General features: G+C 36.1%; 1 protein-coding gene across 1 annotated transcript in view; it reads right to left on the reverse strand.

Annotated features, from left to right (window-relative positions):
* Nucleotides 1-21,475, reverse strand: part of LOC105218112 (uncharacterized) — a 207,388-nt gene that overhangs the window by 152,752 nt on the left and 33,161 nt on the right. The window contains exon 2 of the transcript XR_008469967.1: nucleotides 1,073-1,124. The gene's annotated coding sequence lies outside the window, so the exon portion shown is untranslated. The remainder of the gene's footprint in view (nucleotides 1-1,072; nucleotides 1,125-21,475) is intronic.

The following is a 21,475-nucleotide window of genomic DNA, read 5'->3' on the forward strand; positions in this document are numbered from 1 at the left end:
ATATATAGTGTATGAGGGCTGAGCTAATTCCTGAACCGATTTCACTCATTTTCACCAACCAGATACACTATATCCAAGACTATATTCTCACTTAATTTGGCTAGGAAATATCACATATCAACCGATTTATAATAATAAAGCCCACCGTGTTTGGAAAAACCTATAATAAGTTATATGGGAGCTAGGGGAAGTAACAACTCGATTTTAACCATTTTTAGCACAGAGACACACTATTGGAACAAAATAATTCCCTCTAATATACATTCAAATATCTGATAGATTTTCCGATATTTTTTGTTAAAAATTACCCTTAAGCACTGAGTTCTTTATGTGCGATATCCGGGGCCTTGAAAAGTTATAGTCCGACTTCGACAATTTTTCGACAAGTAATGCCAAACCATACCACATGTGTAGTATTTGTGGAAAGTTTTATACCGCCATCTTCATTGGTTCACAATGTATCTATTCGAAAGTGAGCGAATCAGATGGAATTCAAAATTGAATTATATGGGAAGTCGGCATGGTAGTGAACCGATTTCGCCCATTTTCCATCGGTAACATCAGGATGTCGAAAAAATGTCATGTATCGAATTTCATTGAAATCGGTCGCATAGTTTCTGTGATATGGTTTTTTGACCCATAAGTGGGCGGCGCCAGCCCATTTTGCACTTTTTTTAAACTGAGTGCAGCTTCTCTCTGCCATTTGTTCTACAAAATTTTGTGTTTCTGACGTTTTTCGTTAATGAGTTAACGCACTTTTAGTAATTTTCAACTTAACCTTTGTATGGGAGGTGGGCGTGGTTATTATGCGATTTGACCTATATTCATGGTGTACGATCAGTATTTTCAGATACAGTATTTGCAATCTGCTTTGCACAAAAAAAACAAATTTAATGATCTTTAAAGCTTTTCTCTCGACCGAAAATTTGTCTTAATTCTTAATTCAAAGGATTTTTCGAATTTTATTATATCGAATCCAGCTTTTTTGGAGTAAACTAGTGAACAATACTTTTTTACCTGGATCTATGCATATTTATTAAAACAAAACTACACTAATATTAGTATGACTTACCAAATGTGTCCAAAAGAAGCTCTTACAACCGAAAAACTCGTTCTGCAGCAATCTGTAAATAGAAATAAAAAATGTTAAAATTAATTTATCGTGATATCAAGCGAGTATTTTAAGCAAACAATTAATTTGATAAAGTGTTAAGTGCTACAAAGTACATGACTATCGCTCCACTCGTACACATGAACTTACATACGCACCCGGCATGCAGACAAGCGAGCTAACAAGTTCGTGCATCACGCGCGCATTCACTATGCCAGCCGAAAAATAGAGATAAATAAAAATGATGCAACTTTAAAACAACAAATCCAAACCGATGGGGCAGTTGCGCGAGGGGCAAGCGCGCGGAAATAATTAAAAGTAACATTCACTTCCGTTCGAATGAAATCGAAATTGAGGCGACAACGTGAACAAAAGCATCCACCCACCCAACAACAACAATAACAACCATGTGAAATAACGTGCAACTGCAGCGCGCCGCTTGCAACACGCTCCATTTCATTCAATAGCCGCCAGCCGCGAGGCCATCAAGCGCCATTCAGCTGCAGTGAGAATTTCCCTGCAACAGTGGCGAATTCGCCGACAATGAAGCGACAAAACCGTTAGTGCGCGCGCGCGGGGGAGTTACGCGCGAATGGGGTGTTAAGTAAAGTGTTGCATGTGCGGCAGACACGTGACGCAACAGCGACAATCAGTGTCATACGTTTAACACGCGTCGCGTGGAAGAGAAATATAAAGCACAAATATACAGAAATACATATTTACAAACACACAGCCACAAAAATATGCACGCGCTAGTGCATTAACAAATACAAAAACAAAAACCAAAAAAAAAGTAAATTGTCGCCGAAGACACTGCGTCGCCTGATGAGGCAGACGTTGACACAAGTGGAGCACAAGATGCAGCGGAAAATCAGTGCAACGTCGCAGAAATTGTACAAAAAGAAGAAGAAGAAGACGCAAACGCGTAGTAAGAAAACAGAAGAAGACACGCAAACAAGAAATGGCGGAAAATCCGTTGCAACAACACGCCCCAACAGTCAGCAGACGGCAGGCGGCAGCAACAACGACAAAAGTGTGCACAAGATGCTGCCACAAATGACATAAGGAAATGTGCCACACGACGCTGACTGCCGCGCCGGCACGTATTTCAGTCATGAGAAAGTGGAAAGTAAGTGAGCGCGCACACACACAGGCACACATGCGCACGCGATAGCATTAGAAATTGCGGAAACTTCGCTGGCCTACACAACCTGAAGTGGCAGCGTCGCTTTGCTAAAAATGGGGCAAACATTATGCCGCGGCAATGAGGATAACAATGACTTTTTGTGCACTTACGTACAACGTGCTGCATGCAACACATGTTCACGCTCGCTTCACAATTGCAGCTGTCGCATGCGGAACTTTGTCGGAAAGTTCCCGAGTTGTCCCACAAAACATCTTGCAAGATTACCAAGGGCAGCGCAGGCAAATGCGTTTTGATTTTCCATGCTTTTCAAGTGAAGTAGGACAAAACTTGAAATATATATGTGGAGGGAAATTTTTTTGAAAATAATATGTCTAAGCAAATGCAACGAGTCAGTGAGTGCGAGAAACCATGTAGAGAGATTCTGCGCCGAACTTTAGGTTGGGATTTAATCAATGATATGTTCTGATAAGTTATTGACTTGAATTGTGTAGATAGAATAGTCCTCCTAAGAAAGTGTTCTGGTGCCCATTTGATGGATAAAACTATGTATAAACTCCATAAAATTTGCTAGAATGGATTAGATAATCGATTCAGGCTAGGTTTAGACTAGGACTAGAACAGCCTAAGTAGGTTAGGTTAGATTGTAAGGCAATTTCCCCAAGAGGAAAAACACGTAGACTATAAAAGACAGTCGTTTGTAAAGCCTGGATCTCCCCTATATTAGCTATTAGGAGTCGAGCTTGTTCGAAAAAGTGAGATCCGAGAGATCTTTTTCTTGATCTCGCAATGGTGGGACATTCCAGAAGAAAGTGTTGAGATGATTCCACCTCATTATCCTCCATGTAGCTTCTACAGCTAGCGTCCGTTATGATTTTTAACCTTACAGCGATGATGCCGATGGGATAATGGCCAGTAAGAACCTCCATGACTAAGGAGAGTTAAGCTTTACTGACGGCGAAGAGCTCCCGCGGTTTACCTTAGGCCAGAAGGCGACTGCGCAAGTGCTAGTGACTGACCATCGCCTGCCCAGCTCAGCCGAGGCCCATCTGTCCATTAGCAAAGCGCAATAGGACAACGGTGCTCCTACATGTTTCCATGCTACTAATAGTGCGACAGACATTCCTGACCTTGCAAGCTCATCAACCTTACAATTTCCCGCGATTCTGTGACCCAGGAAACCAGACTAATCTAATCCATCGATAGTGAAGATAGGCATTCCTTAACCAACATTGAGCGCATAGTCAATGAACTCTAGGCTAGTATCGCCGCTCTAGTAACCGAGTGGATCATCACCTCCCTTAAGACTACTGCGCTCCGAAGCAATATATCCCCCGGGCGCATTAATAGCAGCCACTTCCGCTTGAAAAACGCCTAAGTAATTTCTAATACAAATTATTTGCAGAGAGTATAATTTAAATTGTACTGGATTAAAGTGAAGTTTAGTATATAGAAACCAAAACCACATTATTTGAATTTTCACTGCCTGATTTAGAACACAGTAACTGCTCCCAAACTTAAAACTTTGTCCTTTGGAACCCACTTCTGACAAAATAGGTTATATTTGAGCAATTTTTTGACTAAACAAATAACAAAAAATATTTAAAATATATGACTAGAACATTCATTGAAGTTCTACTCACAAAATGTGATACTTTGGTAAAAACTTAAACGATATATATTACAAAAGATATTATTGCAAAAACAAAGTTGAAACTACTACCAAATTTTATCGACGACACACCTTACAAAAAGAAAATTCGGTCACAGAAACTAGGTCACAGAATATTACACATTTAACGGAGTCATAAATTCCACTGATATTAACTGTAAATATGATCGAAGAGTTGGTTGGTTGTGTTTACGTTGCGGCATGAATATAAGTATATCTATGTATTTATGTAAAGGGCTATGGAAACCAATATGTAGGTATTGAGTGACTTTGTGAGGCGCCTTTTTTACTAGATATCAGTGCGCAGCCAACTATCGAGCTGATAACAAATATTTATGTTGCAACGATCAACAAATACATACATATATATTATATAAAACTGCATACATACACACACAAGTAATTCACAAGCGCAAGCAAAAATCGCTCAAAATCACACACAAAAACGTATAAATGAAATTCAAATAAAAAGAAAACGCGGAAGAAGAGAAAACTGAATATCACAAAAAAAGGAAGCCAATTTGTGCAAATTGCATCATTTTTCCGCATGAGTGTACACAAACGGAAAATCGAACAGAAAAAAAATTATGCAGAAAAATCATCAGCAGCAGCATCTGCAGATAAACACGAACTGACCCATCCGCTTGCGTTGCCGCCCCACAACAACGAGCAGCAATTAAAAAATTCACAACAACAACAGTAACAACAGCAATTGTGTGCTTATGCCAACCAGCCGCCAAGTGGTAATCAACCGGAAAAAATACAACAAAATTTGCATAAAACAATGAAATTGAAAATGAAGACAAACGTGGAAGCAGAAGAAGCAGCAGCAGAAAAATAAGCAACAATAACACAAACAACGGCACTAGCTGTTAGCAATTGTTGCAGCTGTTGCGCTGGCATGCTGTATGGCAAACAATAACAGCAGCGCTGTGCAACATTGAAAATGAAAATGAGCTGTGCAAAAGCAACAACAACAACAACAAATTGTAAAAATATATAAAAATAAAAATTGGCGCAGACGAAAAACGAGACTGAAATGTAAACAACGCCCACAACGCAGTTTTACGTATGCAAATATGCACGGGAGTGCGCACAGCTTTAAGCAACAAGAAGTTAAAGGAAATAGCAACAAAATAAAAAAATTATATATGTATGTATATGAAAATGAGAACGATAACAATGCTGGAATTTACGGAAATAACGGCAGACACATGAAAATGTGTGAAGATTGAATTACCATTATCTTGGCTGGTGGCAGCAGCGATAGTGGGCGGGCTATTAGGGTGGTGCATTATTGGAAGTAAATTGAGCTTAGAATATATATGCATATAATATATTTTGAAAATGTATATTAAAATTAATTAATTTTTCACATTTAAGGGGCTATATGTATGTATCAGTGTGAAACTTTCTAAAAATCGATTTTATTTTGTTTTTTGCTTATTCGATAGTTTATACTTTCAAAAATATCCTGTGAAAGCGGTAAGGTCATATCTTGAATAGTTTACGAATGGAAGCGTTGTAAAGAGCGTATAAGCCGCTTTAGTCGAAACTTTAAACGCGTTTTTCTCGAAACGATATTTTTCAAAATTGCTGAGATCACTCAACGAGAAATTGACTGATCGACTTCAAATTCAATGACCTACGATATTTTTAAATAGTTGAAAATTGTCAAGATGGCATTAAAAAACTACTATTTTTTACATAAAAACGAATTTTTTTTTAGAACTACGCCATTTTGGTAATTTTTGAAATTTTCCAAAAATTGTATGTCATTGTATAGGAAATACCTTCAGCCTAACCTTTGTGAATTTTACACTCTCGCAACAAAAGTTGCTAAGGGGGTATTATAGTTTTGTTCACATAACGGTTGTTTGTAACACCCAAAACTAAACGAGTTAGATATAGGGTTATATATACCAAAGTGATCAGGATGACGAGTGGAGTTCAAATCCGAATGTCTGTCTGTCCGTGCAACGGATAACTTGAGTAAAAATTGAGATATCTTGATGAAACTTGGAACACATGTTCCTTGGGACCGTGAGAGGGTTGCTTTCGAAAATGGGCAAAATCGGACCACTGCCACGCCCACAAAATGGCGAACCGAAAACACATAAAGTGTCATAACTAAGCCATAAATAAAGTTATAAAAGTAAAATTTGGAACAAAGGATCGCACTAGGAAGGGGCATATTTGGATGTAACTTTTTTGGGAAAGTGGGCGTGGCCCCGCCCCCAAATCGGTTATTTGTATATAACTCGCAAACCAATTAAGCTATATATAAACCAAACTTTCTGCAGTCGGTTCTCTTATGTACCCCACCACACACCATGAAATCAGTTGAAATCGGATAATAACCACGCCCACCTCCCATACAAAGGATAGGTTGAACATTACTAAAAGTGAGTTAACTCAGTAACAAAAAACGCCAGAAATACTAAATTTCACATAAGAAATGGCAGACGGAAGCTGCACTCAGATTTTTTTACAAAATGGAAAATGGGCGTGGCATGAAACTTGGTTTGTAATAGTTTCCTTACATCCCAATGATATGTTGTGAAAATAGGCCAAATCGCTTCACAACCACGCTTACTTCCTATATATCAGAACTTTGAAAACAATCTGAATCGTTTACTTTACAATATATAAAGTAAGCACTAGTGAAGATATCGGTGCAGAACTTTGCACAAATACTATGTTAATAGTGTGGCAGCCCCATTCTAAAAATCGCCGAAATCGAACCATAGGTTTTTAAGGCCCCATATATCGAACACGAGGTGCTTCTAACCTAATATTATGGTTTCGAACTTTCAATGGACTTTATACAATATATATGACGAATATGTGTCCAAATTGTGTATTATATAATATAAATAAAGTTAAATAAATAAATTGCGAGAGTATAAAATGTTCGGTTACACCCGAACTTAGCCCTTCCTTACTTGTTTACATAAAAAACGATATTTGTTTTCAGAACTACGCCATTTTGCTAATTTTTGAAATTTTTCAAAAATTGTAGGTCATTGTATAGGAAATACGTTCAGCTTTAATAACCTTTTTGATTTTTTTGTTTCAGCTACTCATTCGGCTGGAATCATATTAGCAGTGGGAGAAAAACTTAAAATATCGCTGAAAATATATTCCTTTTTATGTCTAAAAAATCTTCGAACAATTCAATCAAATACTTTCATTAAAAACAAATCCACGAAAATCGCCTAATTTTTCATGGGTTAAACTGGTATAGCCCCTTAAGGTAGTTTTATAGGAATGTTGCTCACTCATAAGAGGAAAAGTCGTTCAGAAATTCGAAGACAACATTAAATATCGAAACATCAAAAATAATGCTTAAAAACATCAAGACCCATACCATTTAAACACAACGATCTCCTAAATATATTACAAAAACTTTTGCCTACATTTCGGCGCCATGAATTAAAAAATTGATTGTAAAACCTACTTAGTTAGGATCATATATCTTTATATCCTTTCAATCATTAGTAGTATGTAACCACAGCCACGGCGACCACCAACATTTTTTAGAAAAATTGTTGCCTACATTTAAGCGCCATGAATTTAGGAGATTACCGTAAAATTATTCAGTTAGACACCGAAATTTTTGAGTTTTTAAACTAAGTTAATGCATTTTTTTAAACTTTAAAACAGTTATCTCCATTATAGATTAAACTCAACCTCCTTGTTATTTGCATCTTACCAAACTTTTTTTGATTAAGAGAATTTTTTATAAAATACTTATGCTAGATATCTATGTTGTTAGTTGAAATGGCAACCCTATGTATTTCGAATTTCCAATTTTTGCAGTATATGGTGGGAACTCTACAAAATGTTTTCTTCTCACAAAATTGGATTAGTTACATTATCGTAAACTATATAAGTACGTCGACAAATTTTATAATTTTTGCAATATTCCTAATTCAATATATGTGTGTGGCAATATTTCATTTTAAAAATCTGACATTCAAAAACTGATTACCCTAAAGTTTTAAGAGTTAGCATGAAGCAAAAATGTTTAATAATGAATTTTCCACAAGAACACATAATAAGATTATGATACGTATTTATATATATATATATAAGTAATATATCTTTATGTTCTTTTATAAAATAATTTTGCGGAAATACCAAAACTCTACATTTCCTGCTCATACCAACCATGAAGATTATACACTCCACAATTTATGCGCACAAAAAGTCGCTAAAAAAACCAAAAGCAAATAATCTCTCACGTTCTAGATTTGAAACTAAAACCAACTAAACCGGTACTAGTGGACCAAGACTGCATACCACATACTGCATACCACATACATACATACCACATACGATTTTAACATGATTTTCAAATATTTAGACAGCATAAACGTATTCCATTGCTGCGCTGCGCTGCTCTGCTTAATTAGCAATGCGTCCAAAGAAACTAAAAGCACTGCCAGCGGCTGCGAAACCACAGCGGGCCGACCGACCAAGCGGATGTGGCACAACGGCAATCAAATCAAAGCTTGCAGGTAACGCAGCCCAGCTGGCAGCCCGCAGGCAACAAAGCAGCGGCGAGCAACAACAACAACAGCATATAGTTGGGACCACGACAGGTGATTAACGCATATAAATTAGAAATTAAATGGAGAGAAGAAAGTTAGAAGTGGAAAGCCGAAAGTCCGAAAAAACAAAAGTCGCAGGTCAACAAATTAAAAGCGGCTACAAATTCATTAAAAAGCAGAAAATCAAGGAAATTTTTTCATGAAATCAACATAAAGCAGGTGTGTGTGAATGTCGATATACAGACATATGAAAAGTTTAGTGTTTAAAAATAAAAAAAAAAAAACAGAAACTATTGTACAACTTTTCCCAAACCCAAAAACGACGGGAAAATGAGTGTATTACTGCATTTTTAATGAGCGAAACTATAACATAGGCAGCGCTTTCCGCATTACATTAATTAACTACATTTAATATGCATACTTATATAAATTAAATAAACATTTAAATTGTGGCCGCATACGGAATCATAGTAAACGCGATGCCGCCACTTGTCCAATAAATTCAAATAATCACATGCACATACAAATATCTACAACTTTTTAATGTTAATTGCTTCCTCAGATACACTCGATATGCTCAGACACACAAACACACTCATCTTCTCAAATTCCCCACCAACCAATCTCGTCTAATTCAATTGCCACCACAAGCTGTCGCTGCCACATCGAGTCACATTGACCACCACACGACCGACCCACAAGCGGTGCGGTCAGCATGCCATGTGCCCACCAACACACCCTATTGTGGCGTCTTTATGCGCTGCAGAGTCACACCAGAGTCGTCCATTCCGCTTGGCTGCCTCGTTGCACGGCCACAGACCACGCAGGAGACCACGAACAAGACGTACAAATTAAAAATTAAATTGTGTGAAAAAATGTCTGCGAGTGCAAACAAACGCAGTGATAATGACGACGGCAAGTGTTTCGTAGCGCTGCAGGCACCCTGAAGCATTTCGAGGAAAAACAAAAAAGAATTGAAACAATGCTGCAAATGTATTACAGATACACTTAAAAGAGCTGTAGCTGGGTACAAAGAAATTAAACATTCAAAATTTCAAGACTTCTCAAGAAATTCACTTGTCTATAATGAGACAACATCTCCAGAACCTACTTACATTAAAAGATGAAAGATAAAAATCACTTCGAAGACAATATGCAGATGATCGAATGTCTTACACTCTTAAATATGTCCCTCAAAAATCTAACAGCTTCTTCATGGGTATATAAAGATAGCTCTTCGAGATATAAAAATAAATTTCCGGAACCCAAAAGTTGATCAACCATAACCGCCAGACCTTCACGATAAATATAACCTAACTTCCCATCAATGTTTATGTGGCAATTTGATATTTTCAAGAAACTGTGAGTTTAATTAATTTGACTTTGTTTTTAACTGTCCGTAGTGATAAAGTCAACTATGGAACGAAATTTTACTACCAAAGAGGGTTACATCTCCATAAACACTAAAGAAGAAAATTGAGTTTAGGACAAGTTAAATGAAACTGAGTTAAAACTAAATTTGAGAGTAGAAGTTCACGCTAAACATCAAAATGGAAATTAAACTCGAGTTTACGATTTTGTGTTTATTAACAACTTTCGAGTTTAAGAAATAATGAGTTTATATCGACTTTCTTCCACAGTGTTAAAGTCTATTGTAGGACAAGCTTTTGGTTGTATCACCATAAACACCAGAAAGAAATTTGAGTTTAAGACGAGTTAAGGAATATGTTTTTCAAGGGTGAAAATTTTGATTTTAGACACAAAAAGTTGTCAATAAATTCGAGTATGGATTGTAACATTGAATTGCATGTGAGTTATGTGGAATATTTTGTTAAATCAGAGTTTGGGTGTTGAGTTTGATATTAGATCGAAAGAATATCGATAAACTCGAGTTTGTAGCGCAACACAAGCTTACTAGAAGATAATTCAATTTTTTTATTTTTGTATATTGAAAATTTGAAAAGTACAAACCGACGCAAGTTTACTATAAAATATATCTTTGGCTCTCGGGAGTTTGCCAAATAACCAACTAATTAACAATTAGCTTTAAATTCACTTAATTTTGAAGATTTAATTAAATACAAAATTACTCAAAAATGCTTAATTCTTGATAATGTCACACAATTAAACAATTTAAAGGAAAATTGATCAATAAATTAGCAACATTGTGTCGGGCGCACAGAGTTTAAGCCATTACTAGCACTTGCACTGTTTAAATCAGCGCACAAGCAACTACAAATACAACGAAGAGACAGAAACTATCTTGTCTACAACTATTTTGCAAAGTGTCTCCCCACAAGGAGGGGTGATCTCTACACTACACCCACGAAGCGCTGTGACAATGAAAGGGAGCTCGCTGCGCTTCACTGACATCCAACAACAACAACAAGCTGATGGGCAACTACAACAAAACTGAACATGCGACCCACTTAAACCTTCCGACTACACTTTTTGACCATGTGAAAAATGCTGGCGAACTCAACGCCACAGACCGCGCGGTTCACACGCTCACTTGGCCCTGGTGTGGGGCACACGAGTCTACGTACTGCGAGTAGGAGACGCTGATGCGACGGAAGGAGGAAGCTTCTTTTATGCCACTTTGTTTTCACTTAATTAAATCATTCCGCAAATTTCGTTTTGTAGACAGTCAGTCAGAGCTTGCGGTTCTAATTCGGATTGCATGTAAAATGCCACAAAAGAGTGTAGACGCGAGCGCGCGGCGAAAAGCAAGGGAAAGAAAAGAGCAGGAAATCAGGGAAAGAGAAAAGAGATGAGCGTTGAAAATGAACTGCAGTGGAAATGTGTTTTTGGGTCAAGCGACAATTCGAATGCGGCGCTCTTTTGTGCGAGACACGACGTGGACACAGCCAAGACACAAATGGAATTATAACTGTACTGCTACGGCTGAGCTTAAGTAGCCGACTACTTGCGCATATAAAATGCTATTTGTTTATCATTTCGCTGAGTGTTTTTGATTTAAATGACTTCAACTAAATAATTTCGACGGAGCTGGAGCTCGAGCTGCAGCTCACGAACTGTAGCAATTAAGTGCCAGCTGCAGCGTCTCACTTATTGAGTCCATTATTTTGTGGACCAACAAAGTTCACATAATTAACAGTCGCTGTGTGGATGCAGTGCAAATATTGCAAGCTGCCGGCGCTTATTAGCAGGTAATTAAGCCACACACAGAGACCCACGGACGCAAATGCAATTTTCATATTGCGCAGGAAATCACAAATATCCGGGGACTTATGGGTGTGTCTGTTAGATCTCCGTTAATTTCCACAGTTACTTTTAATTTATATTTCATATTTTTTAAACACTTTATCACTGAGCAAATTGCCAGCTCGCAACTTCAATAGTAGTTCCCAGCACTTTCACTTCGCCACTGAGTTGCACATTAAGTGCCCATAACTTACACTTTTTGCCACATAAAGTTGCAGTGTTTACACGTCGAAATAAATAAATTTGCAAACACTTCAAACATAATTGCAAATAGGAAAAGGTTTAACTGTAATTGTTGTGTAAAAGCGAAATGCGAACTTGTGAACGTTGGGAAATTGAAAGTTAGCATAAAAAGCCGCACTTAATTGTGACTGGTTTATGCAAAAACTCGATGGAAATTATGTAGGAAATAAAGCGTTTCCTTCATTTCAAAGTATTTATAAACTACTTTCATTTAATAATATTACTTAAGGAAAGCAATAAAATGCATTCGCAATGCTAATTATAACAAATTTCGCTCGTTTCAAGTAAATGTTGCAAGCGTTTTTTTGAAAGTGAGGTTTCGTAACATACTTTTTAATACTTAAAAAGTGTTTCACTTTCTTGCGAAATTTATGTAATTATAATTAAAAAACACTAAATACTAAATTATATAAATTTTTAGGGTTACTCTTATAATTTCTGAGTATAGTACTTTTTAATGTTACCAGTAATGGTTTCAAATATCTGAATTGATTAAAGTGGTTTCACTAAACACTTGCCTCTAAAAATATAATAAATCGTGAATCAAATTAACAGATTTTTCGCCACAGTTTTTTAACGAGTTATGAATCAAAGCTTTTTAAGGGGAACACCTAGTGTGAAATTTTTTCATATTTCGTAAATTACACCTTTAAAATAACATATTAAAATTTCAAATCGATATCTCAAATAGTTTTTGAGTTATAGCAATTTAAAGAGCAGCCGCTCGGTAACAGTGAAAACGATCATTTTATCTTTAAGCGCGTTTTTCTCGAAACAGCATTTTCCTGCAGTGATTACTCAAAAATAAATGTACTTTATATAGTTCTCCGTACAATGACCTATCGATTTTTTATCTGATCAAAAAATCGAATTTTAGCAGGCCAAAAACGACCAAAATTTTGGGTAAAATTCGATTATTTTTTTAAAACGCCGCCATATTTTAAATTTTTGATTTTTTTTTATCGTAAGTCATTGTACAGACAATATTATCTAGTTTAACGAGGATTTTTTTTTTTTAGATTTCATCCACGGAGAAGGCCGGAATCACTGCAGCAGTGAAGGACCTTTTTTTCGCGCCGTTGGAGATCGACTATAACTTAAAAAATATTTAATTTTTTTTCTTCAAAAATTTTACTGTATATTCTTGAAATATGTATCTATAAATATATTCTTAAAATTTTGATAAAGTATTTTTTTAATAAAAATTTCCAAAAATCACCTTTTTTAGGCCATTACACTAGGTGTGCCCCTTAAGAAATCAAATCATTGCTTTGTCTTAACCAGTAGTAAACCAGAAATATATATAAAAAAATAACCCTCTCATATGGCAACACTGGACGGTCATGCTCATGCTGTTTTAGGCCTTCTCGAAGAAGAATACTTTATTAAAATTCTCTAAAGAATCCTAAATATCAATCTTGGATCATCAGTTTTTGAGGTCCAAACTTTCGAAAGATTCTCTATAATAAATCTATAAATCGATAAGCGCTTTTGGATCTTCTTTAATGTAATACATCAAGGACCGGCTTAAATCTCCTAAAAATTAATCTATACTACTATTATAAAGAGGAAAGATGTGTATGTCTGTTCGTAATGAATAAACTCAAAAACTACAGTGCCGATTTCAAAAATTCTTTCACCATTGAAGAGCTACATTTCACCCCGAGTAACATAGGCGATACTACTATAATAGAATCTCAACCTTCTGGAAATAGTTCCCAGGTGAGGCTATAAAAAAGACTCCGCGATGGAGAGTCTTAATCTGAAACTGAAAATCGTCTTTCAAGTCATTCTCTTGGCATCGCAATCGCGTGCCAGAGAGTCGATTAAGAGTGCTCGCAGCTGCTTGCTGAACATAATTTCAAAACCTGCCAAGTACGCGCTTGAGGGTTGAGAACGGAGCGTTTGCAGCGGCTTGCAGAACAAAATATTAGAAATATACAAGCTCGCGCATAACTTTTGAAATGATACTGATGGTACTATTAGATAAGAACCTTTAACTGCTGACATATGACATTGATGGTATCAATCAAAACATCCAAGCCAAAAGATATATGCATATAATGAAACATTTCATCGGATCTGTGCAATTGAATCCTCATAGATAAGAATTATAACTTTTAAGATCGAGGTAAATATCTTCAATGGAATCGGTATCTACACTGGAAATAAAATCATCCTCAGCATCCAGTTTTGTCAAGTCAGCATTTTGTCCAACAAGTCATACTTTGGAACAACACACTTGGCAATTGCCAAAACAGTGTGGTATTAATATTGGATAATAACGAAATTAGCTGCATGGACCTTAGGGATGATAGAGAGAAAGATGTCATGGTATTTTAGCTCAAGAGATGCATCCTTAAAGGTTCTCTTAATTGTTAAATTATGGAAATTCAATATCGAAACCATTTTTGTGGTTTTGTCATCGGTGCCCGCTTTTGCCTATGACAAGATATTGTTATAATTTGAATTTAAAATCTAGGCGGAAGAGTACTAAGCTATGAAATCCTAGATAATGGAAAACAAAAAATTGGTATATTGGGATTCTTGTTAAGATCAAACTTAAAAATGGAAGTTTAACTGAATAAAGTATAAACTTGAAGACATTCTACGAGTACAGTGGAAAATTATGCGGCAAACCTGCGGAAAAGAAACAGAAACTGCTTAAACACGGTATCACCCCGATTTAATATGTTTTTTATATTAAATTCCACTTAATTATGTTAATTAATTTTAATTTCACTAGATTTTCTAAATTAAATCTTAACGTCAAACATTTAATACGGCAATATTATTTTATGGCATATAATCACCACACATTCAGCTATTTATAACTAGAGCTCCCATAAAAATTTCCGGTCATTTACATGCAACACGTCACAGCTTCGACGGCAAACGGAGGCTGAAGCGGAGCTATTAAATGCTAATAACAGTGCTATTGACACACACTCACACAAACAAAATACTTTAAATGTCATTAAAAAGTACAGACAAATAATGAAAAACAACAACAAATGGAAAACAATTAGAAAATGTTGCATTGTGAAATCTATTTGAAGAGAAGAAGCTCTGAAGACAAACTGGTTACATTAAAGGCTAATGCAAAGAAGTCACGAATGGTCCAACTTGAGGTCAAGACGAGCCTCAAGATAATATAGCAAAAACAAAAACAAAAATAAATTAATTGAAAAAACCAAAGACGGGCCACTAACCGTGATTCGCACTCTGCGGCGGATTTGTGGATTTGTGAAATTCATTTTGCAATTCACTTGGCAACCTTAATTCCTATTTATATTTCACTAAATGCTACAAAGTCACCGTATAATGACAATGGAACGTAATAAAGTGGTGCGGGGACAAAAAAAATAACTGAAGAAGCTTACGCAGTTTAAAATGTCGCAACGGTTTCGGGGCTTAAGCTGTGGCAACCCCGTGACAGCAGCGACGAAATAAACCAAAGCAAATGGTGGAAAAGGTAAGACAAGTCAATCAGTGCGCTATTGTTGTTGTTTTTGCAACTAAACGTGCAGTCATTAAATTTAATAACAACTTTTAAGAACGCAACGTCGTCATGGATAGCAGTGGTTAACGTAAAAGCGTCACCGAACGATAAAAAAAAAAACAAAAAACAATAACAAAAATGAGATAAATCTAAAAATATTGCGGACAGTTAAAACAACAACAACAATAAAGCAACAAAAAAATCTAATAAAGTGAGTCCATAAAACCAACAAACACACACACAAGCTAACTACAAATGAGCAAAACGCATGCAAACAACAACAAAAGTCATGTGTTAAACACGCTTCAGAGCCAGCATATTTTTTTTATTATTAGTAGCGTAGCTTAGAGCGCACGCACATGTGCGCAAGCGTGCACTGAATTATGCTTAGCGCTGTGGACGTTTACGCTTAAGGGTCAACAAATTGTAAGAATCACAGCCACAAGACAATCGACGCAAATGCGGGCTGAAAGCAACGCTCGGCAGTACGGTAAACAAAGCATGACAGCTCAACTTAACTGAACTCACTCAGCGCGTAATTGAATTGAAATTGTAGTTGAAAGACATGCGGGCAAGCGGCGCACCGACAGACGGCTCAACAACACAACAGCCCAACACAACGCGTTACGCATGCGCGGCAGTGCCCGCACTGAGACGGCACCACTTATGCGACGCGACAGCACGCTTGGCGCTCCAGTCGTTGTGGTTGAGCTGCGAAAGCGTTTCATTCACACAAAGCAGCTCAACTCATTAGAATGCCACAGCCAATAAACCGAGCGTGAGTGATTCGTATGTGTATTCTAGGGTGCGTTCAAAGGGGTGCCGTTGAGTGAGTGATGTGTTGTCTGATTAGCTGTGAAAGCAATGCAACCGTGGGTTCACAGATTTCTAGAAACAATTTCTAAACTTTTGTGAAAAAAAGAAAATCGAAAATTGAGAAACAAGAGTGGGGAGAATAATCTATTATTTTTTCATAATAATCCACGTTGATGGTATTTTGAGAGAAGCTCATCAAAAATTACCCAGTATTCATGTTTTCAAATTTCAAAATATTTGAAGTCGTTTATTCAGTGTACCCTATGGCTCCACTGGGGAGCAAAGGCCACAATGAGATTGCTCCATTTATTTCAATATTGTGCTAGCCCCATGATTTGACTCCAGGTTGTTTGGACCTTAGATATTTCGATGTCCAAATTTCTTTTCCAGGTTAGAGCGTGTCGGTCTTTCCTAAGGTTACCTTGAGCATTCCAGCCGATGACATTCTGGGTATTGTATCTGGATTTCGTCTCAGACATAGTGACCATAACTAGTTAGGTAGGAATGCCGCCATACTGTCTCAATTAACGCTAGATGTGTCATTTTGATGCACTATTTTGAGACCTTTATAATTTGCTATCTCGTTTCATCGTCAAACCATTTGATGCTTTCAATGAAAACACTTATTTCCGTTTCCCAATAGATGTCTCTAGGGCCAAGCACTGGTCGATTAAATCGATTTTTTTATATCGATTTTGGACATTTGTGTCAACATTTTAAAATATTTATAGAGATCTGTTTGCATCCCAAACTTATTCTCAACTGAAAATGTCACTCTTTGAGCCGAATTCTCGACATTTGGAATTTATGTTTGGTTTGGAAGATGCTAGATAAGTTCGGTAGATGGAAAGAGAGGGATGCCAATATCATTGGAGTATTCCCCCGTTCCTACACCGCAATCCCTTTTGGATCCGTCGGTATATATTGAGATAGTATTCTCTTATTCAACTGCTCCTCCTCTCCATTTCCGTCTAGAGGGTACCCTCATCTGGAAGTGGCCACTGAAATCCAATTTTGGCACGTAATAGTCTGTTTTATTTGGTATTGAAGTACACTGGTTCAAGATTTCACTCTGACCATAAATCTGTGTTTGAGACGGTGATGATATTTATGCTTAGACTGATTCAATAGCAGGGTCTTGGGTTCACACACCAAGCGAGCTAAAATTGAAAGCATGCATATTTTAATGGAGTTCACCATTCTTCGAAGCATAAATATTTTCAAAATGCTTTTATGAATTCAAAGCGACCCTCACTCCAACATAAGCTCGAGCATACCAACATAAACGCACGATCAATCAACCTCTGTTCATTCAGAAATATTCAAATCTCATTATTAATTATGAGTTTCAGGCTTGCTTCGCCTTGAAGTGTCACTGTCATTATAATAAAAAATTGAAGTCGCAAATGCAACAAAAACGGTATGGGAACGTCAGCCGAGGCAGCAAGGCATTTTATGGCATGAGACATTATTTTGTATAGTTTAATAAGCAGTTTATCTTCTTAGGAATGCTGCGCTCATATTGGCCTCTGATTACGAGCGAATCTACAATGATGCTGAAATTCAAGGTTATGGTGAGTTGAAACGCCTTTCAGTTGAGAGTGGGAAGGGCAGCAAGCGTTTTGATTTCATTAATCAAGTGCGTTTTTTATTATTAATTAAATGGAATGATGAAATATCTGTGGCGGCATTTTCATATTTTAAGCAAGTTGTTAGGGAGTAAAAAATAGTTTGTTAATTTGTTATTCATGTTCCCAACAACCATTGATCAAATTTTTTCAAAAAATTATTTTTTATACTCTCGCAACATGTTGCACAGAGTGTTCTCATTTAAATTGAAAGTTGCGTTTTGGCTATATTCTTAGTCTACTTTTTCTTTTTTTCTGCCTTTCTTTTTAAAGTTCTTTAATTTATCACACCATTTTAAAGCGTCAAATGTACGACGAATTGATTCGCTCCACACATTTTATGCGAATAATAATTTGTCTAATAAGTAGAAATACTTTCGGCACATGCGTGAAACATAAAAGAAGTTCAAAAGTAAAGTTATAAATTTTTAACACCTTTTGGGTTCTAGAAAGCAATTTAGCGGGTAAAAAAGTACTAAATAGAGCAGAAAGAATTGAAGCTGCGTTGGAAAGTCTTACAACTCAAGTACAAAATTTTAGAATTTTCTATTTATTAATAATTTACCATGACAGCTGGACGGCATTCAATTAAAAATTAAAAAAAAAGGTTTATTTATTGCTTTCAGCAATTTAACTGTACTCCATAAATAGCATAAATAGCAGAAAAATATTTAGAAAGAAAAATTTGAAGATTTGAGACTTTCTTCTACGAATCTGTAATATGCTTTTAGATTTCGAAAATGAAATATTTCTTGAAATTTTTACCTTTAAACCCCAGAGGTACATAAAAATATTCATATTTGCAAAAAACCTTGTAAGGGCATAATAAAATTGAAAAGAGATTGAAAGCTTTTAATTAAAAAATCAATATTTTCTATATATTTTATTTTTACAATTTCATTATACTAAAATTCCACAAAAGCTTTCATACCACTAAATATACTAGACTTCATATCAAAAGTGCCACTTTTTCTTTTCCATATTTTTGTTAATTTCCTTCACTTTCTTATTGTGCCATAAAGCTTTCACACAACTAAATTGAACATATATTTATGAAAGCTCAAAACTATGATTGCATGAAAGCTTTCACTTACTGTCTCTCTCTCTCTCCTCCCCACATTATTTTTCGAATCTATAATGAATATCACCTTTAGACATAAATCTGAATAAAACAAAATTATTCCTTTAGAGTCAACAGAGAGAGCGGTAAATCGGAATTCGAACTTTTAATTGTGCTGGCGATTTCTGCACACTTTTCTATGCGTTTTACCGTTCTCAGCTCTTCTACTGTAGTCTACACTTTACTCCTCTCAAAAATCATTTTATCTTCTCCAGCAGCTGCCACTTCACATCACCCCCTCCTGCGCTCTGCATAAAAACGCTTAAGGCCTACGAAAGTTCTATGCACGTTTCGAAAAGTTCAACTGACGCCAGCCACCCACAATTTCCTTTTATCAACTCAAACTCCCAACTCAAGCCTTGAAGCTTATAACTGTCTTGCCGCCGTGCAACTTTTGGCCAAAAACAAACTTATTCTGCTTGGTTTGGGCACAAGTTGCAACAGTCGCAAGTATTCTTTTGCCATCTTTTTATTACTGCTTGGAAGTTCTGTGCTGTTTTTTTTTCGCTTTCTTAGCGGCAACTTTTAATTTGCACACGCTTACCTACACATACAGAAGAGTATTTGCACAACTTTTTGCTGTTTGCCGTTTCATTTTACTTCGTTTTAGGCGAAATTTTTGCATTCTTATACTTGAAGAAATTGCTGAGTTGCACTCTCACACACATAAGCGCTTGCACCACAAGCGCCTACTGTTACATATTATTACTGTTATTATTTCTCAAGCAACTGAAAGTGAGTTTTTTTTATTTTTGTTGTTGTTTGTCAGTGTCTTTGCTGCAATTGCTGCATGGCTCTAACCCTTCGTCACTTTTGCTTTCGCAAGTTTTGCACTTTTCATTGCAAAAAAAACGAAAACGAAAACGAAATTTAAGCGAAAAAACGCTGCATTTTAAACTTACGCAAGCAAAAGTCTGCAACAAAAACAACAAATTATTAAAAAAATATTTGCGAAAAACTATATTTTTGCTGTTGTTGCTGCTTTTACTTTTGTATCACGTAGTTAGCTTCCGGTCGTGTTATTTGCCTGCAATTCTGTCGGTCTTTTTGTCGTTGTTGTTGTCATTGTTTTTGTTGTCGCTGCTGTTGGCTCTTTTAATTTGTGCTTTTATAGAATTTCATGTTGTTATAAAGTTTTTCTTTTCATTTCCCTTCTTTTTTCGCATTGACTTTCATGTCTTCTTTTACTTTACGTGAGTAGTCGTAAGAGGTTATTGCTCCAGTAAACGCAGACACTAGAGACGTCTGAAATATTATAACCAATTTTTGAAATATTCGCAACAGAAGACGGCCAGATTAAGGGTTCGTTCATCAAGGGGTTACATGGGTTTTGTCCCGTTAAAAATTGGCCTATTTTCAATATTTTTTTTCTATCATCGTCATGCGTCATTTGGTGACTCCTCGGAAAAAAAATGCGTCCGCGTCGTTAGAATAAATCCTGACAGGATCATCCAAAATAAAAAAACAGCAATATGAAATGAGTAACAATAATACCTGACTTGGAGAGCACACCTTACAAAGGCTGTATCTCCAAAACTATTCTTCGGATCGACTTGAAAATTTAGGACAATATTCTTGAGATGTTGTAGAAATTAATAAGACAAAAAACAAAAAATCGATTTTTTGAATCCACGAAACACATGTAACCCCTTAAAACAATAGAGAAATTCTGAAATTTAAAAGACATTTGCTATGTGTCGCTACCCTGCTTTCGAAGATTCACGAATTCATAGTTAAACACTTCATTTATAGGGGACTTATAGATCGACGGATCCGGAAAACATTTCCAAATCAATCTAACCTTTAACTAAAAATAATACATTTGAGAACTAGTTGATGAAAGCTTAGAAGAGAGAAATTGCTGTAGTTATTATAAATGGTTTATCGTGTAAAAATTATTAAAATAAGAAAGTCTAAAACCAGGATATTTTAAGGTTAAGATCTTAGTCAGATGGGAATCGCATGGAACGGCAGTTGCGACAAAAATTCCGGTACAGTATTTAGCGCTTACTTATCAAGATAAGATAAAGAAAAAAAAACAAAATCATTCATCAACAACCTTCTTTGTCCAAGAGAAGTCGGTGCCTCAAAGCATTAAAAACTGTATTTTAGGGTGGTCCATAAATACTCATTATCTCACTAAAGACAAAATTATGAATACTGAATGTAAAAAAGGATGGATAATAGCTTAGAATTGTAACTAAATAATGATGGATATGTTGAGTAGTTTGAGACCTTTTTAACGAGATTGTCGTTTCCATGATAGTCGAGTAACTGGAGTGATTTTTATCCGACTGAAGAAGAAGAACTGTCAACTGTCGACAGCTTTCATTAAATTTAATAAGGTAACGTTTCTGTCATTACAACAACAACAAAACACAAAGAAAAGTCATCATTAAATCAAGCCACTGGTCACTGCTAGATCACAGGTCAAGAAACTGTCAATATTAACAAAAAA

This window comes from Zeugodacus cucurbitae, chromosome 2 (assembly GCF_028554725.1).
Source record: "Zeugodacus cucurbitae isolate PBARC_wt_2022May chromosome 2, idZeuCucr1.2, whole genome shotgun sequence".
NCBI classification, from domain to species: Eukaryota; Metazoa; Arthropoda; class Insecta; order Diptera; family Tephritidae; genus Zeugodacus; species Zeugodacus cucurbitae.